At 38.1% G+C, this 12,238-nt stretch overlaps 1 protein-coding gene and 6 non-coding genes across 11 annotated transcripts in view; all 7 read left to right on the forward strand.

The window, feature by feature from the left end:
- Positions 1-12,238, forward strand: part of LOC115221048 (transient receptor potential cation channel subfamily M member 2-like) — a 706,843-nt gene that overhangs the window by 562,230 nt on the left and 132,375 nt on the right. The gene's annotated exons all lie outside the window — the stretch shown is intronic.
- Positions 3,141-3,234, forward strand: Trnam-cau. The gene is made up of 2 exons: positions 3,141-3,177; positions 3,199-3,234. It is a non-coding gene; the product is annotated as a tRNA-Met (tRNA).
- Trnar-ucu lies at positions 4,813-4,885 on the forward strand. The gene has a single exon. It is a non-coding gene; the product is annotated as a tRNA-Arg (tRNA).
- Trnar-ucu lies at positions 6,046-6,118 on the forward strand. Its single transcript has one exon. It is a non-coding gene; the product is annotated as a tRNA-Arg (tRNA).
- Positions 7,627-7,699, forward strand: Trnar-ucu. Its single transcript has one exon. It is a non-coding gene; the product is annotated as a tRNA-Arg (tRNA).
- On the forward strand, positions 8,417-8,489 carry Trnar-ucu. The gene has a single exon. It is a non-coding gene; the product is annotated as a tRNA-Arg (tRNA).
- Positions 10,770-10,863, forward strand: Trnam-cau. The gene is made up of 2 exons: positions 10,770-10,806; positions 10,828-10,863. It is a non-coding gene; the product is annotated as a tRNA-Met (tRNA).

Consider the following 12,238-nt stretch of genomic DNA (forward strand, 5'->3'; position numbering starts at 1 on the left):
GAAAAAACCTAGGGGCTAGTGTTTATTCATTTAAAATATATGCATTTATTTAAGAGGAAGTAAAAGATCTGAAAATCGGCTATAACAGTGTAGTTTTCCAGTCTAAATGCTATGAAGGTATGATGTTATGGAGAAAAAAAAAATGGAGGAAAAAGTTTTTTAGCCAATAGCGAGACAGAAATTTTCTGCGTTGAGCGTCTGTGCTCTTCATTGATTGTATGTTTTTATTATTTTTTAAAACTTGTTCTATTAATATATTTGTCTGTGTGTGTTTATTTAATGCGTATTTCAGTATTGTGTATGCCTGTCTTGTATTTGTGGAGAAAAAGAAAGGGAGGTGGGTGCAAGGAATACAAAGCTTTAAGGAGTGGGGATTGTGCAGTTGACGACAGTTCATGCTGTCCGTCACACACACACACACACACACACGCACATTCATATGTAAAGCTGATAGAATCCCGAATGGAAACAAGGAAAAGGGGAGGGTTTAATAAATTAATATGGAGTAGTAGGTGGGGTTGGTAATTTTATATAGGCTGTCGTTCAGATCGTCAACACAGCACCACTCTCTCCGTTCTCTCTCTCTCCATGTCTCTCTACGATTTGCTAGAAATAATAGCCAGATCTCTCTCAATGTCACGCGTAACATTATATAAGCGAGAGGACACATTGGATATGATAGAAAAAATACATACGCACATACACAGGTATGTATTCCCTATAAAAGAACTTCTGTTCTTCTCACCCACCTTTCTTATCTTTTATACTTTTCTCCCCTCCCCATCTCTCTCTTTCATGATCCGATGACGCGGAAGTTGTTGCTATTCCATTACTATCGCACACAGAAGTAACTTTATTCAATAGGATACACGTCATTGATTGGTTAAAATTACCCAAATACGACAACTTTAATATGAAATAACTTCTAAAATACAAAATTTTGTCAAAAAACGTTAAGAGTGTAGCGTGACACAAGAAGCCAGCGCCATTTTGTGCGAGATCTCGCTGGCAGCCATTGCCATGCCCGAGACAAGAGCGAGATCTCGCCGACAACCATGTTTGACATGTGCGAGACCACAGCGAGGCTCTCGTGGGCAACATTTATTTAAGGAGGCGTCTTAAGGTGATTCTCTCTCTTGCGTTCTCGCTCACGCTGAGCAACATTGCAAACTGGCAGCTCAAAGCAAATTCTTGTCCTGCTCTATCTTCACCCATTATCTCCAGAGGTAATGTACCTCACGTGAACGGAGCTATAACGAACTACGCGCTGCCATACGGATGGTCGCCGGGAGCGAATCCCATGAATGAGAACTAAATATACAATCATTGAATTGCATCCGCTTGTAAGCTTCTTCTTCTTCTTCGAGTTCCAGATCCTAAGACTACAGAAAATAACTGTAATGGGAGAAGATACCTTCGAATCCCATTATAAGAGTAAACCGTGTTCTACGTGACACATTCAACCAGTATCCGAAGGTTCAAACTGTTTACTCTCTACTCTTTACTCTTTTATTTGTTTCAGTCATTTGACTGCGCCCATGCTGGAGCACCGCCTTTAATCGAGCAACTCGACCCCGGAACTTATTCTTTGTAAGCCCAGTACTTATTCTATCGGTCTCTTTTGCCGAACCGCTAAGTGACGGGGACATAAACACACCAGCATCGGTTGTCAAGCAATGCTAGGGGGACAAACATAGACACAAACACACACGCACATATATATATATATATATATTTATATATATATATATATATATATATACATATATACGACGGGCGTCTTTCAGTGTCCGTCTACCAAATTCACTCACAAGGCTTTGGTCGGCCTGAGGCTATAGAAGAAGACACTTGCCGAAGGTGCCACGCAGTGGCACTGAACCCGGAACCATGTGGCTGGTAATCAAGCTACTTACCACACAGCCACTCCTGCGCCTGTTTAGTTAAAATAAAATTAATTAAAAAACCTGTGACTGTAATTGAAAAGATCCAACTATTGAAATGTGAAGCTAACGGTTTAAGAAATACTCTTAATTACAATTTTTATGAATAGAATTAACCTAGTGAAATCATAAATCCAGCTATCTGAGTCAATGAGTCCCCAAAATATATGAAATGAAAAATATGTAAAAACACTAACACACAGAAAAAACACAGAAAATATGTAATTTACTAAGACACAGAAAAGTTAAAACAAAACACCCGGGGTGAAAAGAATCTCGTGGTGTGAAGAATCAAATGTGAAAAATGAACATAGAACAAATTGCGGCACAGACAATGAACCACAACACAGCATGCGGTTGTCATGGTAACAAGTCGCTAATGCCACGTCGTCTGTTGATTAGCTAGAATTACCGAAATTTCCCAACTAAAATACCAAATAACATCAGATTCTTTATTTACAAGATAAAGTAATTGGTTGATTGTCATCAAAATTCAGATTTGCATAGATACACCAAAATTGAGAGTAATCTGAGCAAAATTGAAGGGGCTTCATTTTGTGAATGAAATAGACTAAGTCCCAAAACCTATGTACTTTAAACTTTTTTTTTGTTTTTCTATTATCTACTGAGGAGTACAAGTATGACTATTACGATTTTCTATTTATGAATATCTGAGTCCATTTGTATGAAACAATTGTGTAGTATTATGAAAAATAAAAGCTACAATCCATTTTAACATCCAATCTCCTCTCTTCCATTGCATAAAGACGAATGAAATTGTTGAACTTTGTTTAATAAATTAAGCCATATACTTTATACATATATATATATATCTACATGATTATCCTGCCTTTACCTAAACATTATGTATCTGATATCTTCTTGTTCAATGGAGTCTTCGATGGCATCATTTTGAAGACAGTTGGGTATGATTGATCGAAGGGAAATTTCAAGCGCGCGCGCACACAGATGCACACACTCTGTCTGTCTGTCTCTCTCTGTCTGTCTCTCTCTCTGTCTCTGTCTCTGTCTCTGTCTCTCTGTCTCTGTCTCTGTCTCTCTCTCTCTGTCTCTCTCTCTCTCTCTCTCTCTCTCTCTCTCTCTCTCTCTCTCTCTCTCACACACACACACATACACCCAGAGGCACTAGTAAAATTATGCCGAGACTATAATCAGAAAATATTAACTCTTCCGGCTGTGGCCTCGGTAGCGCAGTAGGCAGCGCGTCAGTCTCATAATCGCATACAAAAACCTAGGAATCTGAAGGTCGTGAGTTCGACCCTCACCCGGGGCACATTAATTTTGTTTCTTAAATTAAAATGTCAGTACTGCTTTTTTTATTTATTTTATCATTCTGTTACAGAACGAAATTACCTAAAGTTGTTCACGTGGGTATCATATAAAAAGAGGATGAAATTATATGTATTCCATCATTCATCGTTCATACTTAGTGTGGTCATGTCTGCGGCCCAGCAGACCATATTCTGAAGCGTTCCAATCATGATTACCCAACTTTTTCCTCCACACCTTTTATAAAATACCCTATCCAATGTAATCTATTTCTTTACTACCCACAAGGGGTTAAACACAGAGAGGACAAACAAGGACAGATAAACGGATTAAGTCGATTATATCGACCCCAGTGTGTAACTGGTACTTATTTAATCGACCCCGAAAGGATGAAAGGCAAAGTTGACCTCGGAGGAATTTGAACTCAGAACGTAGCGGCAGACGAAATACCGCTAAGCATTTCGCCCGGCGTGCTAACGTTTCTGCCAACTCGCCGCCTTGCACGTATAGCACTATTACGATCATGAAATGAGCATTAGCTTATCTCACTCTTTCTCACGGAACCCCTAGGAACATTTTGCGGAACACTAGTGTTCCGGGGAACTACGGTTGAAAAACGCTGCGGTAGTGTATGACTGACTGAAGGTAAATTTCTGTTTCCTGTAGTTGGAGCGGCCCATATCGACTCCTTCGGTTTCAATTCTGATTTGCAAAAGAAATTTTTAGAATGGATGTTGTTCGTTTTCTTACAACGACCTGAAAAAATGTTTCAATTGTCAAAGGATTTTTTTCAAATTTCCCACACAGATGTAGTTTAGCTGCTGAAGTTGAATATCACGTTCATTTTTTCTTTTTAGTTTTTTGTTTTCGAAGATTTAATAATTGACAAGATAGAAGTATTGTCAGTTATATATTTTTAGCCAATGAAATGAATCCAGTGTCCTCACAACCGGAAGTGGAAACCATTTGCTGCCATAGTTGCCACGGCAACAAAGAGTGTATCATTGAAAATGCAGACAATTTCCCTGTAGTGCAGCGGATACCGCGCCCGGCTTCCAATCCAGAGGTGGTGTTCAGGGAAGATTTACATTCGCAGACAATTTGTCTTTTTAAATTAAAATGGCAGTACTTGTTTTTGTATTATTCTGTTACAGAAAGAGATTACCTCAAGTTGTTCTCGTGAGTATCATACAAAAGGATTATGAAATTATATGTATCCCTCATACCAAGTGTGATCATATCTGCTGTCCAGCAGACCATATACTTAAGCGTTCCAATCATGATCACCCAACTTTTTCTGAAGGAAAATTTAGTGGTTGCTATCTCTAGAAGTTCGTGCGGCTCATGTCAAGTTGATAACATAAAACAGCGGATATAGTAATATTCTGTGTCTGATGCACTAAATTTGATAACAATACTTGTTTGGCAAGTGATTATAATACGCAACTTTCACTACATACATGTATATTTAGACGCACACGTGGGCGTATAACTACAAAAAGGAAAATAGTTCAAAACCTCTAATTACCTAACATTACGGACTTCGTGTTAAAAACTATTTAGAAAGAGTTAATTTCGTCTTGTCCCTGTAGCGCAGCGGATAGCGCGCTGGACTTCTAATCCAGAGGTCGTGGGTTCGAATCCCACCAGGGATGATTCGATTTTTTCTTAAATCTTCTTTCTTTATTTAACTTTATTAAACTGTTTGCAATCTTTTCAAATATTCTTATCCGTATGAAATGTGCAAACCAATGAACTAAACGTTTTTCCTTTGTTCTTTTCCAGATTCTAGGTATTGGATAGCGGCCGTTTTGGGAACTCCTTCACAGGTTTTAATGGATCACATTATGGTTGTGTTCTGTCTTTTCTCTTTTTTTAAAAAAAAATACAGGATGATATACAAGAAAGTATAATTACATAAATATGTAATGACCATTAACTATAATTAACTGTCATTAAATATTTCTTTATTGTAGTAAATTTGATTAACAGTTGTTTCCAGTAGTCGTGATAGGTTTACTCAATCGGTTTATCGATCAGTTGAGAAAAATCGAACGACCTAAAGAATTAATGCTACTTTCGTCAGCGTCATTTCCGGTTATGAGTTAGACACGCCTCTGACGAAAATAACATTAATTCTCTGTATTTTGTATTTGTTTTGCAAGCTTCTTGTGAAGTCATGTGTTGAAGTTGATTTTGATGTTTTTCGGGAGGATCATGCCGCCAATAAAAACACACGCACTGGTTATGTTTCACTTCGGGTTTATTACAACTCCTTTAAGTACGATCGTTTTTTTACAGTAGTAATAGTCACGATAGTGATGATGGTGGTAGTTGAAGTATAGTAACCTTTTAGTCATTGAATGTTATTGCATCAGCCGAAAGTTGAAAGAAATTCAGACATTTTCTTTTGGTCTGTTTCGTTGTTAATCGCCAGTTCCGTCCCTCTCCGTCATTATTAGTCGTCATCTTCCGCTGAGCCGTCAGCAGTAACGGCAACAACGACGATGGTGACTTTGCTTCTCAAACTGTCGAATAGTTTGTACTACTACTACTACTACTACTACTACTACTACTACTACTACTACTAACACATCATTGATTCGTTGAAATTACCGAAATACGATAACTTTAAGAAATAACTTCCAAAATACAGAATGTCCTCAATAAAGCCAAGAGTAAAAGATGTTTTACGTGATACCTTCTACCAGTATACGAAGTTTAAAAGTGTTTAGTCACAAAAAAATTATTTTTTTAATCTGTCGGTCAAAAGGTAAAGATTCAAAAACTATTTAGAAAAAGTTAGTTCTGTCTTGTCTCTGTAGCGCAGGGGATAGCGCGCTGGACTTCTAATCCAGAGGTCGTGGGTTCGAATCTCACCAGGGATGACTCGTTTCAGTTTTCTTTTCGTTTCATTTTTTTCTTTTTTAATCTTCTTTCTTTGTAGTTCAGTTTCTCTGAAAATTATTTTTGTGTAACTTGTTTGCAATTTTTTCAAAAATTCTTATCTGTATGAAAAGTGAAAACGAATGAATAGAACGTTTTTTCCCTTTGTTCTTTTTCGGATTCTAGGTATTGGACAGCGGCCATTTTGGGGGACCCTCTTCACGGGTTTTAATGTATCACATCGAACGATCTAAATGGTTGAGTTCCGTCTTTCTTAATTTTTGTTTTAAATATAGAGTGATATACAATACAGCATAATTACATGAATATGTAAACACCATTAATTATATTTAATGGTCATTGAATATTTCTTTATTGTAGTAAATTTGATTAACACTTTTCTCCAGTAGTCGTGATAGGTTCATTGTTGATAGGTTTGCTCAATCGGCCTATCGATCGGTTGAGAAAAATTTGAACGAGCGAAACAATTTATGCTACTTTCATCAGAGTCATTTCTGATTATAAGCCAGATATGACTGACAAAAATAGTATTAGATCTCTGTATTTTGTATATGTTTTGCAAGCTTCTTGGCGTGAAATCATTTGTCGAGGCTGATTTCGATGTCTTTGGGGAGGATCATACCGCCAATAAAAACATGCGCACTGGTTATGTTTCACTTCAGGTTTATTACAAATATATGAGAGGAACAGTGAAAGAATTTCTTAAAAAGCGAATTGGTAAGTCATTGATAAGGTCACAGACTAGGACGAAAGGGCTTTGACAGACTAATCGATAAACCAATTGGTGACGATAGTTTCGAGGGGTGATTGTAGCATTAGTGATGGTGTTGGTGGTGATGTTTGTAGTTGAACTAGTAGTAGTAGCAGAGATGGCAGTGGTAATAGTTATAGCAGCAGCAGTAGTAGTAGTAGTATAGTAGTAGTAGTAGTAGTAGTAGTAGTAGTAGTAGTGGTGGTGGTGGTGGTGGTGGTGTGGTGGTGGTTCATGGTGGTAGCAGAAGTACAGGTTGGTATAACCTTTTAGTCATTGAATGTTATTGCATCAGCCGAAAGTTCAAAGAAATTCAGACATTTTCTTTCGGTCTGTTTCGTTGTTAATCGCCAGTTCCGTCCCTCTCCGTCATTATTAGTCGCCATCTTCCTCTGAGCCTTCGGCAGTGACGGCAACGACGACGATGGTGACTTTGCTTCTCAAACTGCCGAATAGTTTGTACTACTACTACTACTACTACTACTACTACTACTGCTACAACAACAACTACTACCACTACTAACACATCATTGATTGGTTGAAATTACCGAAATACGATAACTTTAAGAAATAACTTCCAAAATACAGAATGTCCTCAATAAAGCCAAGAGAAAAAGGTGTTTTATGTGACACCATCTACCAGTTTAAAAGTGTTTAGTTACAAAAAAAATATTTTTTTAATCTGTCGGTCAAAAGGTAAAGATCCAAAAACTATTTAGAAACAATTGAATTTGTCTTGTCTCTGTAGCGCAGGGGATAGCGCGCTGGACTTCTAATCCAGAGGTCGTGGGTTCGAATCCCACCAGGGATGACTCGTTTCATTTTTTTCTTTTTTAATCATCTTTCTTTGAGGTTAAGTTTCTCTGAAAATTATTTTTGTGTAACTTGTTTGCAATTTTTTTATAAATTCTTATCTGTATGAAAAGTGATTGTAGCATTAGTGATAGTAGTAGTAGTAGTAGTAGTGGTAGTGGTGGTGGTGGTGGTGGTGTGGTGGTGGTGTGGTGGTGTGGTGGTGGTTATGGTGGTAGCAGAAGTACAGGTTGGTATAACCTTTTAGTCATTGAATGTTATTGCATCAGCCGAAAGTTCAAAGAAATTCAAACATTTTCTTTTGGTCTGTTTCGTTGTTAATCGCCAGTTCCGTCCCTCTCCGTCATTATTAGTCGTCATCTTCCGCTGAGCCTTCGGCAGTAACGGCAACGACGACGATGGTGACTTTGCTTCTCAAACTGTCGAATAGTTTGAACTACTACTACTACTACTACTACTACTACTACTACTACTACTACTACTACTACTCCCACATCATTGATTGGTTGAAATTACCGAAATACGATAACTTTAAGAAATAACTTCCAAAATACAGAGTGTCCTCAATAAAGCCAAGAGTAAAAGATGTTTTACGTGATACCTTCTACCAGTATACGAAATTTAAAAGTGTTTAGTTACAAAAAAATTATTATTTTAATCTGTCGGTCAAAAGGTAAAGATCCAAAAACTATTTAGAAACAGCTGAATTTGTCTTGTCTCTGTAGCGCAGGGGATAGCGCGCTGGACTTCTAATCCCGAGGTCGTGGGTTCGAATCTTACCAGGGATGACTCGTTTCAGTTTTCTTTTTTAATCTTCTTTCTTTGAAGTTAAGTTTCTCTGAAAATTATTTTTGTGTAACTTGTTTGCAATTTTTTTATAAATTCTTATCTGTATGAAAAGTGAAAACGAATGAACTGAACGGTTTTTCCTTTTGTTCTTTAACGGATTCTAGGTATTGGACGGCGGCCATTTTGGGGGACCCTCTTCACGGGTTTTAATGGATTACATCGAACGATCTAAATGGTTGAGTTCCGTCTTTTCTTAATTTTTTTTAATACAAAGGGATATACAAGACAAAGCATAATTACATAAATATGTAATGACCATTAATTTTAATTAATGGTCATTGAATATTTCTTTATTGTAGTAAATTTGATTAACACTTTTTTCCAGTAGTCGTGATAGGTTCATTGTTGACAGATTTACTCAATCGGCCTATCGATCGGTTGAGAAAAATTTGAAGGACCTAAAGTATTAAAGCTGCTTTAATCAGAGTCATTTCAGATATGACTGAAAAAAATAGTATTAAATCTCTGTATTTTGTATATGTTTTGCAAGCTTCTTGGCGTGAAATCATGTGTTGAGGGTGATTTCGATGTCTTTGGGGAGGATCATGCCGCCAATAAAAACACGCGCACTGGTTATGTTTCACTTCAGGTTTATTACAAATATATGAGAGGAACATTGAAAGATTTACTTAACAAGCACATTGGTAAGTTATTGATAAGGTCACAGACTGGGACGAAAGGGCTTTGACAGACTAATCGATAAACCAATTGGTGGCGATAGTTTCGAGGGGTGATTAGTGATGGTGTTGGTGGTGATGTTTGTAATTGTACTAGTAGTAGTAGCAGAGATGGCAGTGGTAATAGTTATAGTAGTAGTAGTAGTAGTAGTAGTAGTAGTCGTCGTCGTCGTCGAATAGTAGTAGTAGTAGTAGTAGTAGTAGTAGTAGTAGTAGTAGTATTCGTGGTGGTGGTGGTGGTTATGGTGGTAGCTGAAGTACAGGTTGGTATAACCTTTTAGTCATTGAATGCTATTGCATCAGCCGAAAGTTGAAAGAAATTCAGACATTTTCTTTCGGTAAGCTTCGTTGTTAATCGCCAGTTCCGTCCTTCTCCGTCATTAGTCGTCATCCTCCGTTGAGCCTTCGGCAGTGACGGCAACGACAACTATAGTGACTTTGCTTCTCAAACTGTCGAATAGTTTGTACTACGACGTCACAATTCAATTTAGGTACACGGGTAGGTCAACGCACGCACACACACACACGCACACACAGAAGCGATCCGTCGGCCAGCGAAGTACACACGCGCGCGAGCACATACTCAGATCAATAAATAATTAACCCGTAGTTAAACTATTCTTTTTTATTCTATGCACAAGGCCCGAAATTGGATCTTTTCCTTTTGAACGGCAGATATCAACACAATTTCTAGTTAACTAAACTCTTTTAAACTTCGTATACTGGTAGAATGAGTTAATAAAACATCATTTTTTCTTGGCCTTATTGAGAAAATTCTATAGTTTGTAAGATATTACGTCTGAAAATCCGAGCATTTCGGCAATTTTAACCAATCGATTACCTCCATTCAACTAAAATCATTTGCTGCGTCTAAAACTGAGACAATATCCTCTAACTAACCCTAACCCTAACCCTAACCCTAATTTTTTTTTCTTAATTGTTGAATCAATTTAATTGTTACGCGTATAAAAAACCCGAAAGCAATGGAAAATGATTTAAACAATTAACAAACAAAATAATTTTATAATTTTATACACACGCTTTCCGTATACGTACGGAAAGCGTGTGTTACGGAAAGCGTGTGTATGATGTTGTCTCAGTTTTAAACGCAGCAAATTTAGCTCAAAAGAGAGCATAGGATTGGTTAGAATTCGAAAAATTAAACTACGTTAAACAAACAAATTACAATTTTCTCAAGAAAGCCAAGAGAAAAAAAAATGTTTTATTTTGACACATTCTACCAGTATACGAAGTTTTAAAGTGTTTAATTAACTAGAAATTGTCTGCCGTTCAAAAGGAAAAGATCCCCGAAATTTTGGGGAAGGGACCAGTCGATTAGGTCGACTTCAGTATGCAGCTGGTACTTAATTTATCTATCCCGAAAGGATGCAAGACAAAGTCGACCTCGGCGAAACTTGAACTCAGAACGTAACGGCAGACGAAATACTTCTAAGCATTTCGCCCAGCGTGCTAACGTTTCCGCCATTCGCCGCCTTCCCTAGCTAAAGTATTATCACAAAAAGTATAGCAGCTGAGTCGGTAGCCTCGGTAGCGCAGTAGGCAGCGCGTCAGTCTCATAATCAAGCATAAAGTTAGAGGAATCTGAAGGTCGTGAGTTCGATCCTCACCTGGGGCACATTTTTTTTTCAATTACTCACACACATATCGTTTTGATGATTGTGTTAGAAGAAATGACCTCAAATTGTTCCCGTGGGTACCGTATAAGAGGATATATTTATTTGTATTAATAACCAGAAGTTGACTTTTCCTTTTCATCCTTTCGGAGACGATAAAATAAGTAGCAGTCGAGCACTGGGGTCTATGTAATCGTCTTACTCCCTGCCCCACCGGACTTGATGACTGGGCGCCAAAATTTAAAAGCAATATTTTTCCTCACTTAAATGTTCATTGTTGGAACACACACACACACACACGTACACACACGCACGTACACACACACACACACACACACACACACACACACACACACACACACACACACACACCAAACCATACCAAAACTATTATCACAACAGGAGAAAACAATTCCCCGTGGCCCCGGTAGCGCAGTAGGAAGCACGTCAGTCTCATAATCAAGCATAAAGTTAGAGGACTCTAACTTTATGTATACGACGGGCTTCTTTCAGTTTCCGTTTACCTAGTCCACTCTCAGGGCTTTGGTCAGCCAAAAACTATAGTAGAAAACACTTGTCCAAGGTGCCACGTCATGAGACTGAACTCCGAACCATGTGGCTTCTTAGCACAGGATTTTTAAAACATCAAATGGATATTGGGGCCCATCCGAGTGAAATATAAATTAAAGGGGGTCCATAGGTAAAAAATGGTTGAAAATCACTGTTCTAGAAAAAATTACTACTAGTGCTACCAATAAAGTATTTTTCAGAAGGAAATAGTCCTATTTTTTTTATTACCCTGTTGTTTGGAACAAATCTTCAAAAAATGCAAAAAGCGAAATAGCGAATATATTTTTATTTATTTATGCACCCTTTTCAAACCCAGCCAGGCTCATGGGCCCGGTTTCCCGGTTTCTGTGGCGTATGTGTTCCCCCCCAGCTGGACGGGACACCAGTCCATCGCAGCGTTACTCAAGAAACAGGAAGAGAGAGTAGAGAAAGTTGGGGCGAAAGAGTACAACAGGGGTCGCTACCAGCCCTCGCCGGAGCCTCGTGGAGCTTTAGGTGTTTTCGCTCAATAAACATACACAACGTCCGGTCTGGGAATCGAAACCGCGAGTCCACTGCTCTAACCACTGGGCCATAGTCATCCACGGTTTGTAGGGAAATATAAAAGAAAAGATTAATACTGCCATTTGTATATCATACTTAGTGGTATATATACCGTTTGAAGACATGATGTTGTGGAATTGTTTGTGATACAGTCTCTTCCTAGACTTGTGTTAAAAACAATATTTATTTGAACGAGACGAACATCGTCACTGCAGATCCGTTTTGTCTTTCTTGGGGCTTGTTAATGCTGTGCTCTCGATCGTG

This window comes from Octopus sinensis, linkage group LG17 (genome assembly GCF_006345805.1).
Source record: "Octopus sinensis linkage group LG17, ASM634580v1, whole genome shotgun sequence".
Taxonomy (NCBI): Eukaryota; Metazoa; Mollusca; class Cephalopoda; order Octopoda; family Octopodidae; genus Octopus; species Octopus sinensis.